At 44.4% G+C, this 14,932-nt stretch overlaps 1 pseudogene; it reads right to left on the bottom strand.

The window, feature by feature from the left end:
• Positions 1–527: 527 nt before the first annotated feature.
• LOC112393103 (NADH-ubiquinone oxidoreductase chain 5-like) lies at positions 528–7,262 on the bottom strand (annotated as a pseudogene).
• Between the last annotated feature and the right edge of the window lie 7,670 nt (positions 7,263–14,932).

Genomic DNA, 14,932 nt, shown 5'->3' with positions numbered 1-14,932 from the left:
TGGCTTGCATTTGAGGCTTTTTTATATGTAGACTGGAAGACTCGGTGTGTGGCTGGGCTGGATGACAAAAGGTGTGCATCAGAAGCAGACAATCGTCAGCGCTGTGCTAAGGAAAAACTGCCAGGTGAATTCAGTATCCCTTCGAATAGCGGCAGTACCGTAGAATTACACGTAGGATAATGTGCAGAAGGTTGTGTTTCTCATGCTGAGTTTTGGGTCCAGTTAATGTCAAAAACATTTTTTGTCATCCGTATAAATCCAGAGTTAAAGGACTTTTCTAGGTATCCTTTTATATAGGTACTTGCACTGCAGATCCACCTATTAGAGTCAAAATACTGGCTGTGGTAGGCAGTATGGAACATGTCTCCCAATGATCCCTACCTGCTGGCATTCACCCCTTGTGCGATCCCCTCCCCTGGAGTATGGCCTGGACTTGTTAACGCACTTCTCGTGAATAGAATATGGCAGACGTGGTGGCTTGTCACTCCTGAGATTAGGTTATAAAAGGATTCCCCCCGACCCCCGTCTTACCCCTTGTGCTGTGGAGGCAAGCTGTCCTGTTGTAAGTAGCCTCGTGGACAGGGCCGTGTGGTGTAGTCAAGAACTGAGGCCTTCAGTCCAATGGCCTGAAATGAACCGACACTTTCCAGCCATCGTGTGAGTGAACTGAAGTGAATCCCCTCACCCCAGAGAAATGAAAGCAGGAACTTGGACAGTTGTATACCTGTGTTCATAGCAGCATTGTTTACAACAGTCAAAAGGTGGAAGCAGCCCGAGTGTCCACTGATGGTTGAATAGATACGCAAAACATTGTGTATGCATACAGTGGAATGCTATTCAGCCATAAAGAGGAAGGCACTTCTGACACATGCTACTACGTGGACATTATGCTAAGTGTGATAAACCAGTCACAAAAGGACAAATATTCTATGATCCCACTTGTTCGAGGTACGTAGAGAAGTCAAATTCATAGGGACAGGGCATGATAGTTGCCAGGGGCTGAGGGGTGCTGTGGGGAAGAGGGAGTTAATATCTAACCCACAGGGAGTTTCAAGTGGGGAAGGTGTAAAAGTTCTGGAGATGGATGGTGGTGACGGTTTGCACAGCAATGTACTGAATGCCACAGAACTGCACACTTAAAAGTGGTTAAAATAGTATATTTATATAAAATATAGCTTACCACAATAATAATGTAGAAAAAAAGAACCAAAGAAGTGGAATTAATTAGGAGTGGGTTATTTTCATTGATTAAAGTTAAGGTGGGAAAGCGGGGTTGTCCTAGCAGTGCGAAGGAAATAATGCAAGTACTATAAACAGCTGGGAGGGACGTGGCAATTAAGAGTTATTTGCGGGCCTCAGGCGTTGGTGTAAGATAAGTTAGTGGTTTTGAGAATTAGGTCTTTAGAATAAAATCCAGTGAGGAATGGTATTCCTGTCAGTGCTAGGCTTCCAATAATGAGGGCTGTTACAGTAGAAGGTACTGCTTTAAATAGGCCTTCTGTTTTTCAAGTGTCTTGTTCATCATTTAGGCTGTGAATAATAGAGCACCTAAACAATATGGCCTTAAAAAAGGTATGTGTGCAGATGTGGAGGAATGCTAGATAACGCTGGTTAATACCGATTGTTGCCATTATAAGGCCTAACTGGCTTGAAGGAGAAAGAGCGACAGTTTTTTGTTTGTTTTTGGGTTTTTTTTGCGGTACGCCGGGCCTCTCACTGTTGTGGCCTCTCCCGTTGCGGAGCACAGGCTCCAGACGCGCAGGCTCAGCGGCCATGGCTCGCGGGCCCAGCCGCTCAGCGGCATGTGGGATCCTCCCGGACCGGGGCACGAACCCGTGTCCCCTGCATCAGAAGGCGGACTCTCAACCACTGCGCCACCAGGGAAGCCCCGACAGTTTTTTTTAAATATCATCTTGGGTAAGGGCGCATATTGCTGCAAATAGTGTAGTAATAGCCCCTAAGCATAATGCTACTGTTTGGATGAATTTATTATTTTCTGTTAAAGGGTAAAAGCGGATAAGTAGGAAAATACCTGCTACAACCATTGCGCTTGAGTGGAGTAAGGCTGAAACGGGGGTAGGGCCCTCCCCTCTGTTGCTGAGGGAAGTCGTGGGTGAAGACCAAATTGGGCGGATTTTCCAGTTTCAGCTAACACGAGTCCTATTAGAGGTAGGTTTGAGTGGCCTACGTCGAGTATGAAGATTTGTTGCAGATCTCATGCATTTGAGTTGAATAGAAATCATGCTATTACTCTAATAAATCCAATGTCTCCGATAAGGTTACATAGAATTGCTTGGAGAGCAGCTGTATTTGCATCTGCTCATCCAATAAAAAGTTGAAAAAAAGTTGTTAACAGTGACAAGAATTAATATTGTGATAAGAAAGAGGAGTAAATATTTAAAGAATCGGTTAACATTAGAATCTGAGTGTATATATCATATTGAAAATTCTATAATAAACCATCTTATAAATAATGCTACTGGTACAAATATTATTGAGAAATAGTCTGTTTTGAAGCTAAGTGATAATTTAAGGGTTTGGATGGTAATTCATCGTCAGTTTGAGATCATTATTTCTTGGCCTGTATGAACGAATATTATTGTTAGAATTAAGCTAGCAACAAAAGCATATGAGGGCTTCCCTGGTGGCGCCGTGGTTGAGAGTCCGCCTGCCGATGCAGGGGACACGGGTTCGTGCCCCGGTCTGGGAGGATCCCACATGCCGCGGAGCGGCTGGGCCCGTGAGCCATGGCCGCTGAGCCTGTGCTCCGCAACGGGAGAGGCCACAACAGTGAGAGGCCCGCGTAGCGCAAAAAAAAAAAAAAAAACAGCATATGAGATAGGGGTTTTTACATATGGTGGGTATTTGTTGCTTTTGTAAATGTTGGTGTTTGTTATTATAATTGTATTGTTAATATAAAGAGTGTGACTAACGTGAAAGAGGAGAATACGTTTATTTCTTTTATTTGGAGTTGCACCCACCCGAGCCAAGACTTTAGTTGAGACTGCAGCCCTGGCAGTTTTACTACAATCTCATGAGAGACAGTGAGCCAGAAATACCCAGCTAAGCCACATGCACATTTTTGACCCACAGAAACTGTGAGGTAATAAAATGCGTGTTGTTTGAAGTCACTACATTGGGGGGTAATTTGTTATATACAATAATTAACACACCAGCACTGGGGAATCGTGACAGAACTTTTTTGTGGAAATGGCTGATGTTATGTTACATTAGATTGTCCACATATATAATCCTGTTTAATACACTTTCTGAGCAGGAAATGACCTCAAAAACATATCGAATGACATATATACCTTATCACATTTAATCTTTGTAATTACCCTATTTGGTATGTACTATTATTTCCATTTTGTGAGGGAGCAGATTATGGAAGGTCATACAGCTAATCAGTGGAGGAGCAGGGATGTGAATCCATATCTATCCTTCTCTAAAGCCCAGGCTGACATTTTGCTCCAAGATAAGCCAACACCAAGACATAACGTGATTGGTTTAATAATCCCAAAGCTGATGGGAATCAGAATCCTCTCTGGATCAGTGGTCTCAGCGTGTTCCCAGACCAGCAACATTGGCATCACCTGGGAAGTTGTTAGAAATATAAACTCTTGGGTCCCACCCTAGACCCACTGGATCAGAAACTCTGAGGTGGGCTCAGCAACCTACTTTAACAAGTCCTGCAGACGATTCCAGTGCAAGTGGAATTTGAGAATCGCTGAGCCAGAGCTGCACTATAATACAATGGCCACTGGTCACGTCGACCGTTTAAATTTAAATTAATCCAAATTAAACAAATTTTAAAATTCAGTTGCACTAGCCATATTTCACATGCCCAACAGCCACATGTGGTTAGTGGCTACAGTATTGTCCTGTGCAGATGTAGAACATTTCTATTGTCACAGAAAGTTCTGTTAGACAGCTCTGATCTACAGCAATAATTTCCTCACCTTTTCAACTGACAGCTCTGTCCACAACTCTGTACCTTCGTCGGTCAGCCTAGAACGAGCTTTGGACCCGGAACTTTCCTCCAGCCTCACCCCTACAATGTTATGTCAGTTGTCCCTAATAGAGATGATTTCCCAGGTCCTTATAAGGTTTTGTCTCATCTGCCAGTCCTGATCAGTAGATATTGCTGCCTGGACTGAGTTGAGAAGGATCCGAAGGCTGGTGCCACGCCCAAGGGGAGGGGCCAAGGTGTGTGAACCAAGGGCCAGCTGCAGATTCTCACCAGGACATCCCAGGCGTGGAGGATGCCCAGCAAGGGGTTGCCAGCCAGGGGACTTGAGTGATTCTTTTTTTTTTAACATCTTTATTGGAGTATAATTGCTTTACAATGGTGTGTTAGTTTCTGCTTTATAACAAAGTGAATCAGTTATACATATACATATGTTCCCATATCTCCTCCCTCTTGCGTCTCCCTCCCTCCCACCCTCCCTACCCCACCCCTCTAGGTAGTCACAAAGCACCGAGCTGATCACCCTGTGCTGTGCGGCTGCTTCCCACTAGCTATCTATTTTACGTTTGGTAGCGTATGTATGACTTGAGTGATTCTGATGCCGCCTAGGGAGACGGATCCAGCAGGCCTGGATTAGAGTGAGCCCAAGTGGAAAATATAAAGGGACACCAAATACTCTGTAATTAAGATAAATAGTATGTCAATGCAGTACTTTTTAAAAATCAAAATGAATGCCACAAAATGCACAATGAACAAAATACCAAACCTCCACAAACCATGCTGTGTGGAGCTATTCTGGACCTGAGGCAAAAAGAAAAATGTGTGCCCTATATACATGTTTTATGTAATTTTATTTAAATTTTTGACATTTGTGCATCATGAGATTTTTTTTGGTTGTTAATTTAGATTTTTAGAAATATTGCACAAAAATACTATTTATTGGGTTTCCCTGGTGGCGCAGTGGTTGGGAGTCCGCCTGCCGATGCAGGGGACACGGGTTCGTGCCCCGGTCTGGGAGGATCCCGCATGCCGTGGAGCGACTGAGCCCGTGAGCCATGGCCGCTGAGCCTGCGCGCCAGGAGCCTGTGCTCCGCAACGGGAGAGGCCACAACAGTGAGAGGCTTGGGTACCGCAAAAAAAAACCTATTTATTTTGACGGCTGAGGGTTTTGGCTGCTCTTCTCTTTATACTTAGCATTTGAGATGAGAGCTCACTCACCTCATTCTAATCTCGGTCCTGCCCAGAGATCTAGAAATTTGGAGCTAAATCCAGTTCTCAATTATTGTTATTAGCTTATCTCAGGCATGTCTGATTGCTTTAGGTGGTTTCTGGTCTGTTTTTATCCCTAATTGTCATGCTTTGTTTAATTTTCAAACTTGTGACCCAGTGTTTCTTGGTGGTAGGTTGGGACACAAAGAAAACAAAGCTCTGACCTTTCTGAGACTCAGAGGAGGATGGCAGGGGAGCGGGATGGAGAGGAGTGAAAATGCTTGCATGGTCTCGTCACTCGCTGCTGTCATCAAAGAGAGAGCTCTGCCGCGCCACTTGGCCAGCCCTTGGGATTCACTGTCCTTTGCTGCCCCTATGTGGAGGGAATAGAAACTTCTAGGGAATCCTTTTTAAAAAATTGTGGTACAGTTGATTTACAATATTATAGTAGTTTCAGGTGTACAATATAGTAATTCACAATTTTTAAAGATTATACTCCATTTATAGTTATAAAATATTGGCTATATTCCCCATGCTGTACAATATATCCTTGTAGTTTATTTATTTTATACATAATAGTTTGTACTTCTTAATCCCCCACCCGAATCCTGCCCCTCTCCCCTGCCCCCATAACCACTAGTTTGTTCTCTAAATCTGTGAGTCTGTTTCTGCTTTGTTATATTCACTAATTTATTTTATTTTTTAGATTCCACATATAGGGAATATGTTTCAATAGGAAGAACCCAGAACGAAGAAATGCCTCTGTGGAAGAGCCCTTGGAGATCCTTGAACTCCACTCTCATTTTCTAGAACAGGAAACCAGAGAAATTAAAAGTGGGCTTTGCAGGTGAGGACGCGTGACAGTATGATAGACAAGCTGTAACCATAATAGTGACTTGCCACCAACTCTGCACTGGCTGGGACGTGGCAATGAACAACACAGACCAAAATGTCTGCCTTTATAATTTTTGGCTACGTTGGGTCTTTGTTGCTGAGCGCGGACTTCTCTCTAATAGTGGTGAGCGGGGGCTACTCTTCGTTGCGTGCGTGGGTGTCTCATTGCGGTGGCTTCTCTTGTTGCGGAGCACGGGCTCTAGACGTGTGAGCTTCAGTAGTTGTGGCACGTGGGCTTAGTTGCTTCGCGGCATGTGGGATCTTCCTGGACCAGGGCTCGAACCCGTGTCCCCTGCATTGGCAGGCGGATTCGTATCCACTGCGCCACCAAGGAAGCCCCTGGCTGCCTTTATAGAGTTTCAAGTCTAGTGTGAGGTGGGGGTAGGGAGAGAAAATCAACAGGCAAGTAAATGTCAAGCCTGTCAGTTGATGGTAAGTGCTTTGGAAGAAAATAAAGCAGGGGCTGGGGGAAGGGCGGTGCCAGTCGCAAGAGGATGGCCAGGGAAGGCCTTGCCGAGATGTTAAGGCCTGATGGAGATAAGGGAGGAGCCAGGCAGCTACCTGGGGGAAGAATTTACCTACATCTTCTTATTTTTATAAAATAACCCTATTTATAATTCAGACATTCCATATCCATGGAGCTGCTAATATGTTGTCCTTCTGGCTAAACAGTTAGCAGCTTTTCTCCCCCTGCTTTTATGATCTCTGGATGCCTCATTGTCCCCTATTGGGCTTCTCAGTTTCCATACCCTGGATGACCAATTCTCTGTAGTAAATTCCCTGTGTGAAATACCTACGGAGGTTTCTGTCTTTCGGAATGGACCCCGGCTGACATAACGAGTAAACTGCACCCGGGATTATCACTTGCTCTGCCCCATCACACACGTGCTTTTCCTCCAGTGCCGTGTAGATCTTTGTGACGGAAGGAATGTTCACATATTGAGGTATGGGTAAGTCATCCTGGCTTATACGTGATCTGGCTTGAATTCATGTTAATGAGAATGGCCTGTCTTATGGCCTGTTTATCATGCATTGTACATCTGCTTTAACCATTAAGAGAAGAATGCATTATCCCAAAGTAAAGTATGTCCACTGTGAAGATAGGGATAAATGCCTCTCCCCACCCCTCCATAGTCCCCAGCTAGTACTCCTTCGAAGATAAGCTTCCCTTCCCCGATACCGAGGTCATGCTGACTCGCTGTGTATGTGGTAATCTACCTCATTTGAAACCTTGATGGAATGTACCTCTGTCATATTTGATGTTCTTTGATTCTGACAAGATACAAAACTGTGCTGAAAATCACGCTTCTCCAGAGGGCTTGCTTTCTTGGAAAGAAAGCTACGCTCCCGGGCTATAATCCTCCGTTTGGCTGAACGCAGCTGTCTTCTGTTCCTATTATAGATTGTTGATTGATTATTTGCACCGACATTTGGAATTTCCAGGTTTGTGCTTTCTGATAAGCCAGCAGCACCTCTATTAGCTAAGATTTTTTGAGTGTGCCCCACATTGTGCTAGGCACTGATCTCTGTATCTGCCAAGAAGTCTGGACAGAGCAGCCCCTTTACCCCTGCCCCAGGCCCCTGCTGGTCTATCAGCAGCTCTCAGACCCTCAGGCGCACACTCTAGAATCTGGCCTGGAACTCATATGTCCAACAGCTGCTGTGCTGCTGCCCAAAGCAGGATGGACAGGGCCACACACTGAGTTTCTTAAGTAAGACCTCAGCTTGTCCACTCTCTGCACCATGTTCTCAGCATCCTCAAACCCATCTGGACATTTGGACCCGTTTTCCACCTCTGGGTTTCACCCCAAGAGGGAGAAAAGGGAGGGCATGTTTGTCAGCTGTGCTCTCTCCTCCTCATACCCCACTGGATGAAAGAGCAGGCTGGGTGTCCTATTTGTGCTTCCTGTCTGGAATGGCCTCCCATCCTGCCTTGTCCTCATTCCAAGCCCCTGATGGTAGAAGGGGGTTCTTTCTGCACCATGGAGGCAGGTTTGGTTTATGACCAAGTCCATAGCTGTTGCTCCTACTAGGAAAAGAAATTTAGAAGGTTCTTTCTCTTGTGACAAAGCCTGGCTTTTGAGATCTGTCTAGGTGTTGAAGACAGCTATTCTGGGTTTCAAAACTAAATGTGGACGACTTTCTCTTGGCATTCCTGCTGTCACCATCCCAGTTCCCTCTTCACCAAACAGATACTTCCATAGAATAGGGGACAGGTGGAAGGCGAGGTATGCAAATGACACAATTAGTCAATTAGTTTATTTCAAAATATTATCCCATTACATATACCTGAATATCCACCTCCTAGACTGTGATCTACTTAAAGGCATGGTCACGTTTCCCCAAATATCTCAAAATGTCTAAGAGAAGGCAGATGCTAACCATGAAAAGATGTATGGATTAACTACTGTTTCAGGTTTCCTTATGTTGTCTGCCATTATCACAGCTCCTTGTAGGGCAGCTTCCTGCCCCAGACTAGTTAGAAATTCCAATAAATAGTTCCAGATGGGCTAAGGTCTTTGATGAATGAAAAGTAAAATGAATTAACTGTTTAATTAATGCATGTTTAAAAAACAAATCTTTCTAAAGGGTCTGTGCTTGGGGTAGAATTCCAAAAGGAAGGTAAAAACATTGGGGACCACTGCACTAGTCATTCACTGAGCACATGCTCTATGGAAAGTGACATTTTGCACATTATCTCGTTTACCTGTTATTTCTGGACACTGTGAAAAATAAGTTTTATGGCAGACCTGTCTTAAACAGGCATTCCGAAAGCCAGACGGTAAATTTCTCTGGCTTTTTAAGACTCAGGAAGAAGAAATCATTTCAGCTTAACCTCATTTTGGCTCTTTTTCAACTATAGAAACTATAGAGCTATGAAGTCTATCATTAGATGGAGCAATAAGGTAGATTTTTAAGAGGCAACAAAAAAACCCCCGACACCCCACCACCACCACCCCAACTTTCAAATTTCTTAAATAATGATGACCTGATACACGTATAGGACTTTGTAATTTACAAAACACTTTAGCCCTCATAACACCCCTGCGTTACTATTATTATTCTCATTCTTAAAGAAACCAAAGTTACTGATTTTAATTGAACACCTACTATGTGCCAGACACTTTAAAATCGTATATCTCATTTAATTTAGACAACAACACAATGAATAAGAAATTATCTTTTAAATCTTACGAATAGGGAAACTAAATCTCAGGGGAGTTTGGTCAAGGTCATATAACCAGCGAAGCAAGGCTGAGCACCCACATTCTTTGACACCAAGTCTAATGCATTTCCTACTACCACCTATTAGATCCCTCAAGCTTCTGGAAAGGAATTCCTATGTCAGAGCCTTCCTTTGCACAGATCCACTTAGGCCTGCATCTCACAGACCTGTAAAGCTGCAGAGGGGGAGAAAGGAGCATGAGAAAGAGTTACCATTATAGCATCAGTGTGTAAAACTCATTAGTTTCAGCCTGAAGAAAAAATCCCTCTTCCCTTTTCTCACTCCTCCTTCTGCCTTTCTCAGGTGTTTTCATAACACGTCCTTATAGTAGTTTTCTACTGCCAGTTGTAGGTAGTTGTAGGTAGCTTGGCCTTGGGCCTTTGAATAAAGCCTTGTGGGTGTTCATTATTCTCAGATTGAAAATACTTGTTGGTGGTAAGAAGTTCTTTCTTTACATGGTGATCCCCCTCCCCATTACAGCCCTGAATCCCTCTTAAAATATAAATTTATTGTAATGCCTAGAAAATAGACCAGTAGCTAATAGGTAGTTAATAAGTATTGTTGAATGAATGATTATTACTGAACACGCATTGAAATTTAAGAGTGGATGGTGTTGTTTCTGTTTGAAGCATCACCAAATAACACTAAATGTATGGAACACTCATTATCATAAACTTTACATTCAGGAGTCCTTCTGTGACTTGGCCACCTTCTAAATTATTCTAGAAATGTCGGTTTTGGTGACTGCCCACAACTCTTTAAATGAAATGGTTCTGCACACAATCTTTTGCCCAGATGGCTTATGCCCCTGGTCACAGCTGATTGGACCAAGGTAGACACCCTATCAAAGACAGCCAATCAGAGGTGAGCTAGTGACTTCTAATATGATTTGGTGCAAAAGGCTGAGTTGGGTCTATAGTTATTTAAACTTGCATGCAATCCCTTCTGCTTGCTAGGGGATGAGGTGGTGAAGGAAGGTTGACATAAATTAGCTAATATCTGGGTTATGTGGATATTTATCCTGCAGCTGCTTCATGTACATTCTATATCTTGGAAGGGACAGGGAGAGACACAGAGATGGAGTGAGATACAGAGGCTCCTCGTCTTCTAGGAAAGTGACAAGGCTCTCTGGTGTCAAGCAGGTGGCTGTGCTTCAGGCTTTGGCCCCGAGGCTTCCACAGACAAAAGCGAGGCAGCTGATACACTGGGGAAGGAGCAAAAGGCAAGGAGCTGGAAGGTCTGTGTTTGTATCCTCACTACTGATTACAGGATGTGTGCCCTTGGATAAAAAATATACATTTGTAAGGAGCCCTGTGAATACATGTATGTCGATTAACAATACATTAATAACAACACCTCTAGATGTCTGGGTTTCATCATTTAGTGTAGGTAGGAATCCTTGAGGCGCTTATTCTAAATGTGTTTTTTTCAAGATCCACCCCATAGAAAATCTGCTTTAGTAGTCGTGGAGTTTTATCCCCCATCCCTCAGGTGTGTCTGACTCAGTCCACAGACCACAACTTGAAAAGCCCTGCTCTGGATGAAGGAACTAAAAGCAGGAGACAAGTCCATCTCAGTCAGTGAGCCTCCTTCTGGCTGTTCAGTCGACCATGGCCGCACTGCCTGGGTGCTGGAGAGTCTGTGTATTTAAGAGCCCCGTCACTTAAGGCACAAACGCTAGATTGAGATCGGGAAGGGTCTTCTCGCCTTCCTGAGCATTGCATCTAGGTGGGAGAGAACGAACCTAGGAAGGAATAAGCCAACCAAACAGGAGAGGAGTTGGGTATTTCTCCAGAAACCAGACATGGTTTTCTCTCCATGGATGTGGTGTGGAGACTTTATAGTTTGGGGGCTTAGCTGGCAAATGTGGGGGAAAAGGGGCCCGGGTGTCTGAATGAGTATCTGCTGAAAGTACAGAGGGGCAGAGAAGCAGCCCCAGGGCAGAGGGCTATGAGAGAGCCCTACAGCCTGAGCAGAGACCTGGTTAGGGTTAGAGCTATGGAGAGAATTCACTTTCACTCAGAGATGGCTAAAGGAGGTTCAGTGCCAACCTAAGAAATTCCCTGTGTCATTCTACAGGGTCCTGCCATCTGTCCCAAGATGGCCAATAATTTTTTTTTTTTTTTTTTTTTTTTTGAGAACAGGCTATCCCATGACATTTGCAATTGACCAGGCACTGAAAGAATTGCAGTATAGGAGTAGGGTCCAAATATGTGATCAGTTGAGAGGATGGGCTGAATTTAACAAAATAATATGCAATAGAAAAGAAGCACATGAAAACATGGTTAACATCACTAGGCATCGAAATGTTTATAAAATCCACAGTGAAATACTTCAGTCCTACTGATATGGCTAGAATAAAAATGACAGGCAATAACAAGTGTTGGTGAGGATGTGAAGAAATTTGGAACTCTTTTACACTGCTGGCGGGAATGTAAAATGGTGCAGCTGCTGTGGAAAACAGTCTGGCAGTTCCTCAAATGGTTAAATATAGAGTTACCACGTGACCCAGCAGTGCTACTTCTAGGTATAGATCCAAAAATATTGAAAACGCATGTTCACACAAAAATGTGTACAAGAATATTTATAGCAGGATTATTCCTAATAGCCAAAAGGTGGCAACAGCCCAAATGTCCATCCACTGATGAATGGATATCCATACAATGGAATATTGTTTGGCCATAAAAAAGAATGGAATTTTGACACACAAAAGGACAAATAATATGATTCCACTTATATGAAATGGCCAGAGTAGGCAAGTTTGTAGAGCTAGAAAGTAGATTGGTGGTTGTCAGGGGCTTGGGTGTGGGGAGAAGGAATGAGGTGTGATGGCCAATGGGAATGGGGTTTCTTTTTGGGGTGGTGAGCTGTTCTGGAATTTGATGCTGGTGATACTCGGTAAATATATTTAAAAACGTACTGAATTGTACACTTTAAAAGAGTGGAGTAAGCTGGGACAAAGTGAGAGAGTGGTAGTGTATATATGGACATATACACACTACCAAACGTAAGGTAGATAGCTAGTGGGAAGCAGCCGCATAGCACAGGGAGATCAGCTCGGTGCTTTGTGACCACCTAGAGGGGTGGGATAGGGAGGGTGGGAGGGAGGGAGACACAAGAGGAAAGAGATATGGGGATATATGTATATGTATAACTGATTCACTTTGTTATAAAGCAGAAACTAACACACCACTGTAAAGCAATTATACTCCAATAAAAAGGTTAAAATAAAATAAAATAAAATAAAAGAGTGGTAGAGTAGATCTCAATAAAGCTGTCATTAAAAAAACACTCAAGGAAGAAATAAAAACTTCCATCTGAAAAAGTAATAAGAATAAACGCATGGTCCTGCCTTTGGGTCCAAGAATTAAAGGGGCTGAAGTGGATGTCTCCTTTTTTCTGGCCAACCTCTACCTTCTTTAGGTGACAGTCTCTGATTTCTCTGGAGAATTAGCTTCCTTCTGATGGTCCTGTTGGGAGCATAAGTTACAGGGCCCCTGACCTGCCACGCAGCGGGCAAGTGACCTTGGCTGAACCAGATCAGACTCTGGCTTGTAAATCTGAACCCTGAGCCGAGTGGCTCATGGAAGCTATTGGGACTGAATCCTTTCCGGGACACCGCCTGAAAGTTTCCCGCTGAGATCCCTGGGGCTGGTTCCATTCCTGTGCTTAGTTTTGGGCACGTCTCCTGAGACACTTCTTTTCTGCCTAGCTTAGCCAGAATTGGTTAAACTGGAGTTGCTTGTGAAGGGAAACCTCAACAGATACGTTGAATCAATGTGGCATAGCAGCTGCACATGCAAAGTATCAGGAGTTTTAGCTTCAATGTTAATAACTGCAATTAACCATGATCGGTCACTTGGTGGAGCTGGCACCGTGCTAAGAAGTGTGCCTGCTTTGCATTTACTTCAACCCTCTCAATGACTTCACTTGGTAGGTACTGTCTTGGCTCCATTTTACCCACGGGGGAACGAGGCACAGAGAAATTAGGTACATTTTCTGAGATCACGCAGCTGATTAATGTTGGACTCTGGATTCAAAGCCAGCTCTACCTGACTCCAGAATAGTGCTCGTAACCGCTGCTCTGTACTGCCTCAAAAGGCATCGGCATTGTTGTTACCGAAAGTGGGGTCCGGCTGCTCGCCGCTCAGAAGCCAATACCCGAGAGGCAAGGTTGATGGAAAGAAAAGTTCGCTTTATTTCAGAGGCCAGCAAATGGGGGGGAAGGCAGACTCATGTCCAAAGGCCAACTGCCCCCTGACAACCATTGGGCAAGGGCTTTTAAAGGGGAGTCTCAGGGGTGTATAGGTGGAGGGAGGGGGTCCATGCAGAAACAGCACAGTCAGCTCTGACAGTCGTCTTGAAATTAGTCATGCAGTGGTCTGACCAGCATCATCTTGATTGTTTTAAGTACAGCTACCCTTTAGTTCCAGGGTCAGTTTGTTCCCATTTCCTTGAAGCCAGTTCTTGGAATTGTGGCAGCTTAAGTCATGGCTACAGTTTGGCTATCACGTAGTTAACTTCTTCCACCTGGTGTGGGATTCAGTATCTACAAAACAGCTCAAAGTATATGGCTCAGAATATTATCTGTAGCACTTGAAGCAGAACTAAAGGCGCTTGACTTTTCTTAATGATGAAACTATTATTATTTGGTCTTGTTTGACTGTTTTCCTTTGCTTCTGCATTTTCTCACTTCTCTGATTAAATTTATTTATTTATTTATGTTTTGCGGTTCGCGGGCCTCTCACTGTTGTGGCCTTTCCCGTTGCGAAGCACAGGCTCCGGATGCGCAGGCTCAGCGGCCATGGCTCACGGACCCAGCCGCTCCGTGGCATGTGGGATCTTCCCGGACCGGGGCACGAACCCGCGTCCCTTGCATCGGCAGGCGGACTCTCAACCACTGCGCCACCAGGGAAGCCCTTAAATTTATTTTTTCACTAAAGTTTTTGTATAGACAAAAGACAGGCAGAGGACATGGCGGTGGGGAGGACCATAGGGGTCCTGCTTTGTTTCACTGTGGAGGGTTGCCCTGAGCAAATGGAACCTCCGGCTGTGACCTGAGAAGTTCAAGGTGGCAGAGTACATCCTGCCTTTCCCTGTCAGTGGTCTCAAAGGTAGGGCCTGTGCTTTAAGACACTTGATGGCAGAGTTATCAACCCTCACTGCACATTACAACCACCCAGGGAGGTTTAAAACCGCTGATGCCTGGATCCCACCCTCTTGATGTAATTGGTCTGCGGGGCTGCTGGGCCATGGGCTTGTTTTCCAGTTTCTCAGATGATTCTAATATGCAGCCATGGTTGCCAGCTTCTATTTTTTCAAAACTTGAAAGGCATGCTATACAGCTGTGGATCTTGTTAAAATGCACATTCTGATCCTGGATGGGACCCAGGAGTCATGTCTCTAACAAGCGCCAGGTGATCCCCAGTAGAAATGCCATCCCAGGTGGAAGCCTTCATACTCAAAGTGGTGACCAGCAACAACAGCACCACCTGGAGCTTTTTAGTAATTTAGACTCCTGGGCCCCACCCAGACCTATGGAACCCAAGCAGGAATGCCAGGGAGAGCCCAGGTGATTTTCACGTACATTAAGGTGTGAGAAGCACGCTGGGCCCAGGGTATATTTAAAGAAG

Source organism: Neophocaena asiaeorientalis, unplaced genomic scaffold (genome assembly GCF_003031525.2).
Source record: "Neophocaena asiaeorientalis asiaeorientalis breed wild unplaced genomic scaffold, Neophocaena_asiaeorientalis_V1.1 scaffold264, whole genome shotgun sequence".
Lineage (NCBI taxonomy): Eukaryota > Metazoa > Chordata > Mammalia > Artiodactyla > Phocoenidae > Neophocaena > Neophocaena asiaeorientalis.
This window is presented reverse-complemented; position numbering and strand designations above follow the sequence as displayed.